This window comes from Bufo gargarizans, chromosome 4 (assembly GCF_014858855.1).
Source record: "Bufo gargarizans isolate SCDJY-AF-19 chromosome 4, ASM1485885v1, whole genome shotgun sequence".
NCBI classification, from domain to species: Eukaryota; Metazoa; Chordata; class Amphibia; order Anura; family Bufonidae; genus Bufo; species Bufo gargarizans.
The window spans coordinates 233,488,656-233,503,851 of record NC_058083.1 but is presented as its reverse complement, the minus strand read 5'-3'; the positions used below and the strand labels follow the sequence as shown (position 1 = coordinate 233,503,851).

Here is a 15,196-nt window from a genome sequence, read left to right as displayed (position 1 = left end):
AATCTAATAGTACTCTCAGACATATTGTGAGCCATTCGATCAACTTGGTTATATATCACAGATGCATAATAAGATTCATGAATTTTGGAGCCACTAGCATAATAATGATCTTCCTGAACAATGATCTTCCTTAAAAAAATAGGGCTAATAGATGCTTAACTGTGCCGCTGGAGGTAGAGGTGAAGGAGATGCATATAGGATGCGGGAATGGGAGCCTATGGCCGCCCAGATGCGCAATGGTGCATAGACTGCCAGGCTGGTTCCTGCTCTTTTGAATGAGCTGTGGGACCAACGTGCAGTGGCGTGGAAGGCGGAACGCAAGCTTGCGCTCCAAAGAGCGGAAGTGAAGGTAAGTGGAACTCACCTGCTCGTATCGATGTGTATTCCACCGGCCGGAAAGAGGTAGCTCACAGGAAATAGGTCGAGCTTGCGTTCCACAGAGCGGAAGTGAAGATCAGTGGAATGCACTGCATGGATCACAGTGTGTTCCAAGAAAAGGAGGTGCATTTTACCACGCTGTATGGTACGCTATACTCTGCCAGTTGGAACTTTTATGGTAGTGGATTCTCATGTCTTGATAAATTTGTATGGGCAGGTGATTTTCACCTTGGTCAGTAAAGAAGCCTTGTTACAGGGACCTTTTGTTCCGTTGTTGTGGTAAGATCTTCTCTCCACTGATTTGTATGTTTTACTGGTACTGGAGAACCCAAGTCCTGTTTTGCTAACTTTCAGTGGTTCTTATTTCACCGGGGGGTGGGTTTCTTCTTGCATGGCGGTTTCAGCGGACACATTTTCGGTCTCGGCTCACGGGTGTTAGGTGGCAGCCTTATCAGACTGTACAGGTTAGATATCGTTAAATTTTGTTTATCCCAACAGTCTTATCATGTCTCACGTGTTGGATATCATGGACGCTTCTGGTGAAGAGTTTGGGTCCAGGATGTCAGAATCTGGCAGTATTCCCTCATTTCGGAATTGGACTGTACTTAAATTGATGTCTGAGTTATCGAAAAATCACCGCCCGTAAAGCTGAGCTTTATCGGTTGCTAGTATCCGGTTCAGCAGATGCTGGTCAACAAGAAGTCTCTATGGCTACTGTCCAAACTTCTTTGTCTCAACTTCATGTTATGCTGAATAATTTAACATCCTCAATCTCTGATGTCCAATCGAGATTGGAGTCATTGGAGTCAAGGGTCAAGGTCATGTCCTCACGTCACCACCTACACAGTTGTCGGTCGCAGCTGCACCAGTAGCTAGCACTTCAGATAACTTCGTTACTGTGTCCAGTGTTACTCCAGCTCATTTTATTCCAGCATATATTAAAAAGGACATCCTGGATGGTAGGGATGTAAATCTCGCATCTGTGCTAATCTCCACGTGTGATATTTCGGATAATCGGGTCATTGCTTGTGGTGATGTCTCTGTCATCCTGAAGGGTCGGGATCTCAGGCTCAGTGGGAAATTGACTATCCCGGAATTTGTGCTGGCGTTTAGTCTATATAGAGATATCATTTGTTCTGTTCGACCTAACAGGAGAGAAGAATTGGACCTCTACATGTTTAGAATCACGGAGTTGGGTTAAAAATATGGAGGCTTTGCCTTTTATGATTATCACTGCTCCTTTTCTGCTAAAGCTGCAGTGGCTCTTAGCCAATTTCAATTTACTACCAATTGGGCAAATACCGACACCAACAATTTTTGTAGGCATTTTGCGGGTCTTAAAGCCCCGGCATGTTCCTCATATCAATCGATTTATCATACAGCGGAATGGTGTCACAATGCTGCCAATGCTCCAGGGTCCAATCCAATTAATCCAATAATAGGTTCATCGGAAACTAGCAAGAAGAACTTGTCAGTGGATAAACTTGGTTGTCCCATTAAGTATTTAGGCATATCACAGATCTGCAACAATTATAATTTTTCCGAATGTACTATAGCCAGTGCCGTCTGCTACACATTTGCGTTAATTGTTTTAGAGCTCATCCCAAGGTAGCATGTTCATTAAAACAGATAAATCGTGTATGAGTATCGTAAATGTGGATCTCTTGCAGTTTTATTTGCAGGGGCATCAAGATTCTCATTTCAGTGAGTTTCTCGTGTCTGGTTTCACAACAGGTTTCCACACAGGCCTTGTGGCCTTACTAGAAGCTACTCTTGAATGTAGGAATTTACAGTCCGCTTTACTAAATCCTGGTTCCATAGACAGGCTGTTACAGAATGAACTAGAGAAAGGTTACATCATTGGCCTTTTTTCAGCATCCCCATTTGAGCGCTGGAGAGTTAGTCCGATAGGGGTGGTCACGGGCAAATTCAGTAAAAAAGAAAGGCTGATCTTTGATCTGTCAGCTCCTCGCGGTGCACGTGTTCCAAGCCTAAATTCCCGTATACAAGCCGACGAAGTCAGTATGGTATATGCTTCCATTGATCAAGCGATTGCTCTCATTCTAGTAGCAGGTCCTGGCACAACTCTGTCCAAAGCAGACATATCGAACGCTTTAAAATTAATTCCTATCAGGCCAGAGCTTTGGCAATGGCACGGGATTAAGTGGAAAGGCTTATATTATTTCACTACTAAACTAACCTTTGGGTCTAGAAGCAGTCCCTGGATTTTCGATCAGTTGGCAAAAGCGCTTCTCGAGAACAAGTTCGGCTGCGAGCACGTTATACACTACCTAGACGATTTCCTACTGATCGAATCTCCCCGGGGCATCCGGGAAGGTTTACAGAAACTCTTAGCCTGTTTTGCACAGTTAGGTGTTCCAGTTTCCTCTAAGAAGGTGGATGGTCCTTCTACCACCATTACTTTCCTAGGCATCGTTTTAGATACCCAGAGTATGACCGCTAGATTGCCGGTAGAGAAATTAGTAAGGGTCAAGGAAGTCATTCACCAATTTACAGTTGGAAGGGTCACCACTAAGGTTGAATTACAATCGCTATTAGGCATGCTCAATTTTGCCATGCGCGTCATTCCTCAGGGTAGGTCTTTTGTGGCACGTTTATTACCACTCCTCTCTGAAGCTCCCTGTCAAGATAGTCCGGTGTTCCTGGATAGTCAGGCACAAGTAGATCTAGTCATGTGGGATCCATTTTTGAGTCACTGGAACGGTGTATCCATGTTCATTCCAGCAGTTTCAAAGAACGCCCCCATTATTTTTTCTAAAGGTTTGGTCAGAACTGGTTTTGCAGCCATTTTTTTGCCCCCATTGGGAAATGGCCAGCAGAGATGTTTAGGATTTCAGGGGGTTTTCAGTCAGCAGAAGCAGGAGAGTTATATCCCATAGTGGCTGCCGCTTATGTTTGGGGTAGTTCTTGGGCAGACTATACCGTAGTATTTGCTTCCGATAATCCCGCCACCATTAGCATTCTGAGCAGTGGTAAATCCAAATCACAACTTGCAATGTCATTCATGAGGCGTCGTGTTCAATTATCATTAGTGAATAATTTCCATTTTTGTGGCCCCCTTGCACATGACTCTCAGATGGTAGCAGTTGACGCATTAGCTAAGGATAATTCCTCTGTTTTTTCAGGTTTACCCCAAAGCCGATGCCTCAGGAACACCGATTCCTCATCATGCCTTACTAATACTGGGTTAAATAAATATTTAACTACTGCCCATGTTTTACTTGCCAGGTCACTCTCAGCCAACACATCTAGAGCCTATAACACTTGTTGGCATTTGTACCTTAGGTTCCAACAGAAACATTCTTGAGGCGACTCGAGTCTGATAGACTACATATTGTCCTTCATCGGATATTGCCATATAGAAATTAACCTCTCTCATAGTACTGTCAGATCTTATCTAGCTGGTGTCCAACATCATTTGTCATTCGCACATCCTGAGAGAAGGTCATTGTTCTCAGTTCATGTTATCAGGGCTACTCTGAAAGGTTTGCGGAATAGTAGTTCAGGTACTAGCTCCCGTAGACAACCCATTTCCAGCACGGTATTTAGAGGCATGTCTGATTTACTTAATAGGAGCCCCTTCGGTGTACTACAAAGCCTTGTAATCAAAGCTGCCATTTACTTGGCTTTTTACTGGTTTATGAGGCTGGGGGAGTTCACAATTAATCCCTAGCTCAGAGGGTTTCATCCTGTCCTTACCGAAAACCAAAACTTCTCAGTCAGGCCCTCCCACACAGATCAATTTTTTCCGCACTATGCACCGATGGTGTCCAGTTCAGGTGTTGCAGAAGTTGTTATGGTTTTTGGCTGACCACAGTGCAGATGTGTCCTTTGTTAGCCTTTGGCTCGGCACCTCTTTCCACCTTCCAATTCGCATCTGATGTGCGTATTTTGTCCATAAATTTAGGTATCAACCCGGTCACCATTTCTGGGCATTCTTTTAGGATAGGTGCTGCACCGGCTGCTTCTAAGAATCAAGTGCCTGCGCATATTATTTGCAAATTGGGCAGTTGGCACTCATCATGTTTTAATAGGTATATTCCCAACCCTGTCCAAGAAATTTCATGTACCTTCCAGAATTTGGCTTTGTAATTTCATAATAAATGCGTATGAACTTCATGCTGTTTTTTTTGCCCTCTTTTAGGTGTACCTTCGACGAGAACGGTTATGGCACAACTCAAACCTTTAGTAGTGTCTTCTAGGGGGTAGGGGGGGAGGGGGGGTTCTTTTAGCCCCGACCACAAGTATTAACGGCCAATTTATTGGCCTGGATTTGTGGGAGGGGGGCCCTGCTGCCTATTTTACCTGCTGGCTTAATGCACAGGTCACGGGCGTAATCAGCTCTACCTCCCTACCCACCCTCATTCTCACAATTCTCCTATACGGTATGCACTCTTTCAGGTGTACCTTCGACGAGAACGGTTATGGCACAACTCAAACCATTAGTAGTGTCTTCTAGGGGGAAGGGGAGGTTATTTTACTGGTAGCCCCGACTACAAATAGAAATATATCATGTATATGTATTGATATACAAGGATGTAATTTAACGTATACTATGTTTTACTGAAAATATCCTATTACAACTTTTGTAGTGCCTGATGAAGGCCAGACACGGCCGAAAACATTTGCACATTTACGCCGCATTCTATTGCAAATAAAATCTATGAAAGAAACCCTTCTGCTGTGATCTATATTATATTGCTTTCATCATACACAATAGTCTTTAAAAGGACTTTTGGGTATTTGAAACATTTTTCAACTTAATAGATTGCGATCATACTCCCTACACTATCTGTCCCTTCCTAAGTGCAGCTCTCCCTGACTAATAATGAGCCGAATATATATAGCACCTGATCACGTGTTCCAACCAGCTAATCACTGTAATGCCAGTCACCAACAAGGCTATGGCATTACAGTGATGGCAGTACTTACCTGCATGTTTACATAGCAGCCAAGAAACGTGTGGGAGGAGACTCGAGCATGGCGCTCTAGCACATGCAGTACTAGTCCGAGTACCGCCATATGCCGAGCATAGCGATGCTCGAGCCGAAGAGCAGTTTGGCCGAGCATGCTCGCTCAACACTACCCTGTATCTTTAGGCTACGTACCATTGGATGGAATAGCCAAAATAAGGTATATCGGGGAAAGAGTTTTCTCCAATTGGCACAATGATTAGGAACTCTAAGGCTACTTGCACATGAGTGTGGGTTTTAAAACTAAAAATCCATGTGGTTTTTTAACACCAAACCCGCACCAAAAACCGCATGTGTTACTTGCAGTTTTTGATGCAGATTTGATGCAGATTTTCTGAAGATCTCAACCTTGCATTGAAAAGGTTAAAATCCACACACACAAAAAAAAAAAAATATCAAACAATTGACAAGTTGCAGATTTCTAAATCCACATAGCAGGTTAATTTCCGCACAGAAAAAAAGGCAAAGTGTAAATAAGACTTGTCTAATCTCATACACTTTTCTGGTATTGTATTATGCAGTGGTTTTTCTGCACGAAAATCCACATGGAAAAACTTTGCGCAATCTGCAACATGTGCAGGTAACCTAATCCACCATCACAACTTGTATCTCCAGAAACTGTACACCTCATGAGTAAGATTGGTGCAATTATTGTAGCTGCATTTGCAATTATTTAGTATGCCCAGGTGGCATGTGCTGGAGTTAGCACTGGCGTAGCTATTGGGGTTGCAGATGTAACAGTTGCAACTGGGCCCCCAAGCCATGGGGGCCCACATGGCCCCTTGCCAGTGGCGCTGTATTTTTCCCTTGAGAAATTCTAATGAGTGCTCCATTATGAAAAGTGCTCACTAATATGCAGGAAGTGGGTGAGCAAGCACTGTATTTACTCATCCTCCCTGCTTGCTTTTCTTGGGACCTGTGCTGCTGTGTCTTGGCTGCCTTCAATATCAGGACATACAGAGCTCACCGTAACCCGATGCTGAAGGCAGTCTGGTGACTGTGCAGCGTGGGCTCCGAAAAGAGAGCCTGGGAGACCACTGGACCTGGAGAGTTGTGGCAGAGTAGGAGAGGTAAGTTAATTTGTCTGATCTGAGGTCTGATATGGGGGGTCTGGAGGTCTGGTCTGAGGTCTGATATGGGGGTCTGGAAGTATAATGGGGGTGTTTTATGGGGGTCTGGAGGTCTAATGGGGGTCTGATATGGGGGTATGGAAGTCTAATGGGTGTCTGGTATGGAGGTCTAATGGGAGTCTGGTCTGAGGTCTGATATGGGGTCTGTAGGTCTAATGGGAGTCTGAGAGTTCTAATGGGGGTATAAGAGGTCTAATGTGAGTTTGGTCTGATATGGGGGTTTCTGACATATTTGAGAAGCGAGGCGTCTAACATGACGCATTCAAAGGTGCACATACAATACATAGTAAATGCAATGAGGTTCCTAATACATGGCAATACAAATAGGAATTCCGCGTATACAAGCGTGTGAAGTTGAGCACTCCTTAGTGAGGTAAACCATTGTTAATATAGGCAAAGCAAAGTTTATGTTCTCCCAAGACATACACAGTAAAGCCTACAAATGAGAAAGAATGTGTTTTGTCCTGACCTGGTCGAACGTTGGGTTATAAAATAGGAGATTGACTACTAGTAAAATTGAATTCGCTCCACCCCCGCCATTGTTTAACAAATTACTGATGATTCCTAGCCTCCCATGCGGAAAGTTCCTCAAAGCAATAAAGTTGATCTACTTTTAGTTTCCACTGTTCTATAGATGGAAGAGTAGTTAATAACCAGTATTTTGGGACCAATAGACGAGCTGCAATAAGCAATTGTCTAAATAGAAAGGGGGGAGGATGGGAGTCACTTGACTCTTTCGAATCATAGAAGCTATGTAGTGCTTTGAGAGGTGACATAGGCACTGAGGTTCGGCATATTAGGTTGCTTAGGCGAAATATTTCCTTCCACCATTCCTTCCCTAAGGGGCATTCCCACCAAATATGAAAAAAGGTACCTCTATCTGCTGATGAATCAGAGAAAAGGCTGATGGTAGCTGGAGTTTTATACCATCTGGTTAATAGTTTATATCCGTTTTCTTGAATGCGGACACATCTGGATGTGGTATGGGGGGCTAAAAAGATGTCTGGCAAGCTAGCGGAAGGAAAGATTCGTCCCAGATCCCTTTCCCAATGGCAAATGTGAGCGGGTTTGACAAGTAAAGGGGTGAGTTTAGTCTGTGGAAAAGTTGGGAGATAAGCTTTTTTGTCGGATTGGGTTTTTTGATGAGGGCTTCAATCCAAACTAAGGGTAGATATGAATGGAGATACAATATTGGAGACATGTGCTGGTGATGGGGAGTGAGCAATTTTCGGAGCTCTAAGCTGGGTAATACATTACCCTCCGAGTTGAAGAGAGAGGAGACTGGTATGTCTGAGTCTCTCAGGGATCTAGGAGTACACTCAGATACCGTAGGGAGAGCTGTGCCCAAAATATCTATCATAGAAAGAAGGGGGGATGGGAAGGGTATTGAGCAGTGGGTAGTTTGGAACCATTTCCATGCCTTCAATGCGGCCTGGATAATAGTGTATGGTGAAGAAGGTATATTGATATGGCAAGAGTTACCCAATAATATGGATTGTAGTGGTTTTCCTAAAAGCTCCTGCTCCATAGCTACCCATGGTTTAGGGTTTGTGGTCCGAAGCCATTCCACTACCCTGGACATTAGGACAGCCTTTCCATAAAGTCCAGGGTCAGGAAGAGCCATCCCTCTGGATCGTTTGGGGCGGGATAATGTGTCATATGAAATTCTGGGTTTTCTGTCCTGCCATAGAAACTTACGGAACAGTTTCCTAAGGGAAGTGTAATATGTTTTAGGTACATGTATGGGTAGAACTTGTTGCAAATACGTGAGGCATGGGATAACTAAGGACATAAGGAGGTTTTTCCTACCAAACCATGATAAAATATGGGTATTTAAGCTATCTAAACTTGAGGAGATGAATTGCAAAAGAGGTAAGTAATTAAGGGCGAAAAGATCAGCTGTATTGGGGCTTATCTTAATTCCTAAGTATGTGAGGAAAGGGGATGACCAATCAAAAGCTGAGTTGACTTTTAAGCGAGTTTGCATTTTTGGGGGGATACTAAAGCATATGATAAGCGATTTTTGTTTATTAATTTTAAAATTGGAGAGGGCGCTATAGTTGTCTAAGTGATGTTGGATTGCTGACAGGGATATTTCCGGGTTTGTAGTCATGATCATGCTGTCATCTGCGAAAGCAGCAAGTTTATGTTCTCGACCCCCCCAAGACTATCCCCTTTATAATTGGATCTGCTCTCAGACAGGTTAAAAGAGGTTTGATAGCTAAAACAAAAAGTAAGGATGATAGAGGGCATCCTTGGCGGGTACCATTCCGTATGCTAAAGGGGTCTGATAGGTCTCCATTTACTAGGATTGAGGCTGAGGCCTGGTGATACATGGCAAAGGTGGCTTGTACAAAGGGACCAGGTAAGCCAAATCCCCTCAGGACTAGGTTCAGGTAGGACCAGTTAATCCTCCTGTCAAATGCTTTTTCCGCATCTGTACTGAGTAAGAGTAGAGGTTTGGAATGGAGGGCAGCATAATATACAATATTCAGAACTCTAGAAGTATTATCTCTGCCCTCCCTTCCTCGGACAAAGCCCACCTGGTCCCCCTGCACCAATGATGGAAGAACCATAGCCAGGCGATTTGCCAACATCTTTGGCAGTAGTTTAGGATCAATGTTGAGGAGTGAAATGGGTCTATAATTAGCACATTGGTTGGGGTTTTTCCCTTCTTTTGGGATTAACGTTATGTGAGCTATTGTCATGTCTTTCAAAAGCTGTTTCCCTTGTAAGGTCGAATTACATGCTGAGAGGAAGTGGGGGAGTAGGAGTTGTTGGTATGTTTTGTAGTATGAGACAGTTAATCCATCTGGGCCTGGACTTTTACTAGATGGTGCTTGCTTTAGCGCTGTTGATAGTTCTACCAAAGTAAATGGGGAGGATAATTGCTGTTGCATATCTGGAGAGAGAGATGGACGATCAAGCGTATCTAAAAAAGAAGAAGTTAGTGTGGAATGAGAGTCTGGAGTAAGTATATTATATAGAGATTCGTAAAATTCCTTAAAGCGGGAAGCAATTAACTTAGAGGAGTAAAGTGGAGTGCCCTGGGGGAATCTATTTGGTGGATATAGTTTGCTGCTTTCCTTTTTTTAATCCTATGCATCATGAATTTTGAAGCTTTGTCTCCATGGGCAAAACATTTATGCTGTGAGTTCAAAAAGTATTTAGTGGTTGAGTGATGGAGGAGTGATTTTATTTCTGCTCTATGGTTAGAAAGTTCCTGTAGGTGGGTATCTGACAGAGAGCGTTTGTGCAGGGATTCTAATGTTTAAATTTTTTTACGTAAGACGTCAAATTTTTTACCCCTCTTTTTTAAGGAAAGAGCCCAGGCTAATAAAGTGCCCTCTAATAAATGGTATGGGCATCCCATAAAGATAGGTCCGATGTTTCTGAGTATTAAGTAAAATATTCTTTTAGCAATTCTGATATTTTTTCACTGGATGTTTTGTCAGACGCCATCAAAATTTATTGGTGGTTGGAAACTGGAGCAGAAACTTTCAGGAAAATAGGGGTGTGGTCAGATAGGTGAATAGAACCCATTGTTGCTTATTGGCATAGTTGCAGGTGTGTTTTGGATATAAATAAGTAGTCCAGTCTTTGATAAGACCCGTGGACGTGGGAATAAAAACTATAATCCCTAAGATTGGGGTGGAGCGTGCGCCATACGTCAATAAGGTGTAGGTTCCATAGGCCCTCTTTTATTCCGCGTAAAGCATTGGTAGATAGGGCAGATCTCCGGGTGAATGAGTCAAGTTGTGGGGTTAAAGCAGAGTTTAAGTCTCCCCCCAGAACCACTAAGCCCTCTGCAAATTTCTCAATAATTGGGAAGATTGCAGAAAACCATCTGGACTGACCAGTGTTAGGTGCATAAAGGTTTATAATGGTGTATATTTGAGGACCTATACTGCCCTTGACCATGATGTATCTCCCCTCAGCATCCTGCACGTGTGAGATGAACTTGAACGGGACATTCCTCTGGAATCCAATGCTCACTTCCCCGGACGCAGATGAATTACAGCCACAGTGAAACCACTGGGAAAAGTGAGCGAAGGATAAATTGGGGTAATGGTTGAATTTGAAATGTGTCTCCTGTAGGAGAAGGACACTAGCCCCTGATTTGCGTAATAATGTAAAGATCTGACTCCTCTTAGAGGGGGAGTTGAAGCCCCTCACGTTATAGGACGCAAAAGATAGGTCAGCCATATCGTCTAAGACAAAGAGGGTTACTTAGCTGGGGTGAATCCCCCTCCCATGTGGAGTCTGGCCTTTCAGGCTGAGCGAATTGGATGACAGAGGAACCTCTGGAATTCTTCGCTTCTTGAATGAATATGGAATATGTACCTTGAACAGAACAAAAACCGTAGCGTGTAAAACACTAGTATGAACATTTAACAGAGTGGACCCGCCGAAGAGGGTCAAAACATTGAGTATAATGAAGGTTGTAAGGGGGGAAATGGTTAATCAACCCAGTTACGATCCCCACAGCACCAGCATAGGCCTCTGAGGAGAGGCTGTCATAAAGAGGAGAGAGGTCAGATAAACCATAGGAGAGTGAGCCTTTTAGGTTTATATAAAGAACAGACAGAGGAATGAGGTTGAAAGAGAGGAAGGGGACTGAGGTAACAAATGAGACGAAGGGAGTGAGATTGAGAAAGTTAGTTTAGAGGTAGACCAGCTCTAATAAACTTAATGACATTGCATGGTAGCAAAGAACTTCGCTGAGTCAAACCCTATGGGGTAAACTGAATGTTCCTTCGTTTAGCCTTCTGAGATTTTGGAGTGCGCTGCTGTTCGAATGGAACGATCACGGGCAGGTCTGGAAGATCCAGGATATCCTGCTAAAGCTCCCAATTCTCCATCTCCATAGGCGGAATTTGCAGATGAGCGAACACGCCAGCGAGGTCAGCGTATGCAGAAATAGAGAGCCGGCGACCTGCATGAGAAAAGGTAAGTCCGAATGGGAATGTCCACCGGTATAGGATCTTGTTCAACCGGAGCCAGTCGGTCAGGGGCTTTAGGGATCGCCGTTTTCTGAGTGTAGAAGGTGCTAAGTCCTGGAAAACCGAGACTGGCGAATCTTCGCATGTTACATTTTCCTGGTTCCTGGCAGCCTCCAGTACCGCCGTTTTATCCTGGAAATTTAGGTATCGGCATATTATGTCCCTGGGTGGTTCAGAGGGTTTGGGTTTAGGCCGCAGGGCCCTGTGGGCACGTTCGATGACAATATCAGCCTGTCGATCTGGGCCCAGTAGTGATTTGCACAGTGCTTGTACAGTGGCTGGGATTTCCATTGCCTGGATTGATTCAGGTATCCCTCTGAACCTTAGATTATTTCTGCATCCTCGGTTCTCCTGATCCTCCAGAGCATTCTGGAGGTCATTAAGATGAGTGTGGCATTTCTGCAGGGAGGACGCAGTAGCACCACTCTGTCGCCCACATGTAGTATGTCATGGCGGAGCGCTGATAGTTCACTCAGGATCAGCTCCATGGCTCTGCTGAGAGTTTGTTTCAGGAATCGGCGGGTGATCGGGAGAGCCGACTTGCTGAGAGTTTCCTCATTATCCGATTCTCCTTCCGAAAGATCAGTGGTGCGCTCACAGGCCTTAGGCGCGGGTGTCGGCACCATCTTGGGCTCCCGTGCCGCAACAGTGGCAGCTGCTTTCCGGATAAATTTAGCCATTTCTCCTCCCGAATTAGCAGCTCTGTTGGAGTTGGAGGACTCACCCGACCTAGGCTGTCCTATCTTGACCATTTCTCCAGTTGTTAGCTTGAGTTAGCTGGTGCTATGAGGAATCTAGTACGGAGTGCACACGACTAAGCTGCCATCACAGTCAGGCGCTAGCTCCGCCCACCTACAGGTATACTTTTAATTGTATGTGTAGGATGACATGATTTACCATGGAGTATAGTGTTACCTGCCATAATTTTTCTATAAGTGGATGTAATAATCCTCCCTGTGTCTGGTGAGGCTGTCAGATTCAAATCAAGAAAGGAAATTTCCAAAGGATCACAATAATATGTAAAGCACAGATTATTTGTGTTATTATTTATATATTTCATGAAATCCGGTACGGTCGCCACATCTCTGACCCATATATATACAACAGGTCATCGATATAGTGACTGTACCACTGCAGGTGGTCAATAAATGGATTGTTGTCAGAGAACAAATATTGATGTTCCCACAAACACATGAAAATATTTGCAATTGATGGCGATACCTTTGACCCTATAGACGCACCAGATATTTGTAAATAGTGTCAATTGGAAAACATGAAATAATTATGCGTCAACAAATAATGTATGACTGTGCATAAGTAATCCCGCAAAGTTGGAGTGCAATCGCTATATGTTAACAAAAACCACTGTATCGCAGATATAGCCTGATCCCGGGGTATGGAAGTGTATAATGCTGTAACATCAGCACTGACCCATAAAAACTATTTTCCCCACTGGAGGTTATGCATTGCTTGTAGTACATGCTTTGTGTTACGTATAAAACCAGGCATGGATACAATTAGTGGCTGGAGTAGTCTTTCAGCCCTCTCAGACAACCTTTCATTCAGTGGTTCAATGCCTGAGACTATAGGTCTAAGTGGTGGAGGGAAACAATCTTTATCAACCTTGTGCAGGGCATGAAAAATTGGAAGGACTGGATATGCGGGAATGAAATATTCAGATTGTTTAAGAGTAATAACACCACATTGTAGCCCTTCCGCTACCAGTCTTTCCAATTCTTTTTTAAATATTTATGTAGGATCTGACGTTAGTTTTTTATATGTTGACATGTCTTGTAACATTAATAAACATTATTTTTCATACAGACCTGCATTCAAAACAACAATAACACCCCCCTTGTCTGCTTGCTTTATAATTATATCATCCAGTTTACTTAGTAAGGTTAGAGCATCTCTTTCCGTTCCGGAAAGATTGGACATTCTTTTGATATTAGTGTGGGACTTATTCACATCATATAATATGACCAAGTCCCGCTCTACTAACTCCTGGAAATGATCAAGAGGTGGTGACCTGGAGTTAACTGGATAAAACAAGTTTTTTTTTTGTTATAAAAGCAGTAGACATACTAATATTTTTGACATGACCAGGATCACTACGTAACATTTGTAGATCACATGTAGTTTCTACAATGGGTTCATTTATGGGGGGTTTCCACTATGTAAGCCCTAGTGATGATCAGCATAGGCAATATTCGAATTCGCAATATTTCACAAATTTTTGGACGAATATTCACCATAAATTCACAAATTTGAGAATTTGTGATCTCCAGTCATTGTTTACTTGATTGTGAAAATCGTCAATGTAATATATTCGCAATAAATTCGCGATTAGAATATTCAACACTATTCGCGAATACGAATATATAGCACTATAAACTAAATATTTGTGAATTCTCGAAGTGGCGAACTGGTCCCTAAAAAGTGGGTTTGGGAAATTTCCTTAAAAATTTTAAGAATTGCTTCTAAAATTCTAAGCCTTCTAATGCCCTAATAAAATAAAATGACATTTACAAAATGATGCCAACAAAAGGTAGACATATGGGGAATGTTAAGTAATAAATATTTTATGAGGTATCACTTTCTGTTTTAAAAGTAGAGAAATTTTAATTTAAATTTGGTATTTTTTTTAGGAATAAAGGTGAAATATATTGACTCAAATTTATCACTATCATGAAGTACAATGTGTCACGAGAAAACTATCTCAGAATGGCTTGGATAAATAAAAGTGTTCCAAAGTTATTACCACATAAAGTGATACATGTCAGATTTGCAAAAAATGGCCTGGGCAGGAGGGCAAAAATTGGCCTGGGGTAAAAGGGTTAATAGGGGAAGATGCCTGCCTGTGTTTATGCACACACAAATGCACATAAAATAGTATCAAAAGAAGCAGTGGCTTGATCTGAACAAGCTTAGAAAATTTTTCCCTTTTGTCTGAACTCCTCAGTACGTGGATGTGCACATTGCTAAATAGATTAAAAATCAGGGGGCACCATTAAAATGAAGTTAGCTGGAGCCTTATTGTAAACCGAACTACAGTATTCTCTTAGGTGGTAATTTTTATCCACAGTGTTATCTGTAATTGTACTGGACTCTGTCTTAGTGCCAATTAAAAAAAAAAATATTATGAAAAATTGTTTTGAAAAATCCATTTATCAAATCTGTGTACCCAACCTCTCATATATTGCAGTGGACTTGACTATTGCATTTTTTTTTTCTAAAAACAATACTTAAACATTTGATTTTGATCTTATTGTCTTCAACAAACTGTGGAAAACTGACAGTGTCTTCCAAAAATCCTTTGCTATTTGGAGCTCAGGCAGTTGGAACCTCATCCGGGACATATATTGCATACTCAGACCATTTGAAAATGTCACACCAGATTTGAGAATAGAGACAAGGTGCAACTATTGCTACCAATATACACTTCTGTTGATGCACTAAAGTACAGTTATTTCTACATGTATTAATGGTGAAACATCTGTAACATGCATTTGGAAATCAAGACAACACAAATGGACAAGCCCAAAGTATATGCTGCTGGTGATGTACTAAAATATGGTTATTTGTACAACTTATGGGGTAAAAGGTGCAATTGGACGTGTATCTTCTACATTTAAGAAACTTACATATTTGGTTTCTCGTCCAGCTGATTTCAGGGGAGGTCCTTGGTATC

At 42.6% G+C, this 15,196-nt stretch overlaps 1 long non-coding RNA gene across 1 annotated transcript in view; it reads right to left on the bottom strand.

Annotated features, from left to right (window-relative positions):
- Positions 1-15,196, bottom strand: part of LOC122936056 — a 73,045-nt gene extending 57,849 nt beyond the window's left edge. Inside the window, exon 1 of the long non-coding RNA XR_006388873.1 lies at positions 15,150-15,196. This is a non-coding gene — a long non-coding RNA (uncharacterized LOC122936056). The remainder of the gene's footprint in view (positions 1-15,149) is intronic.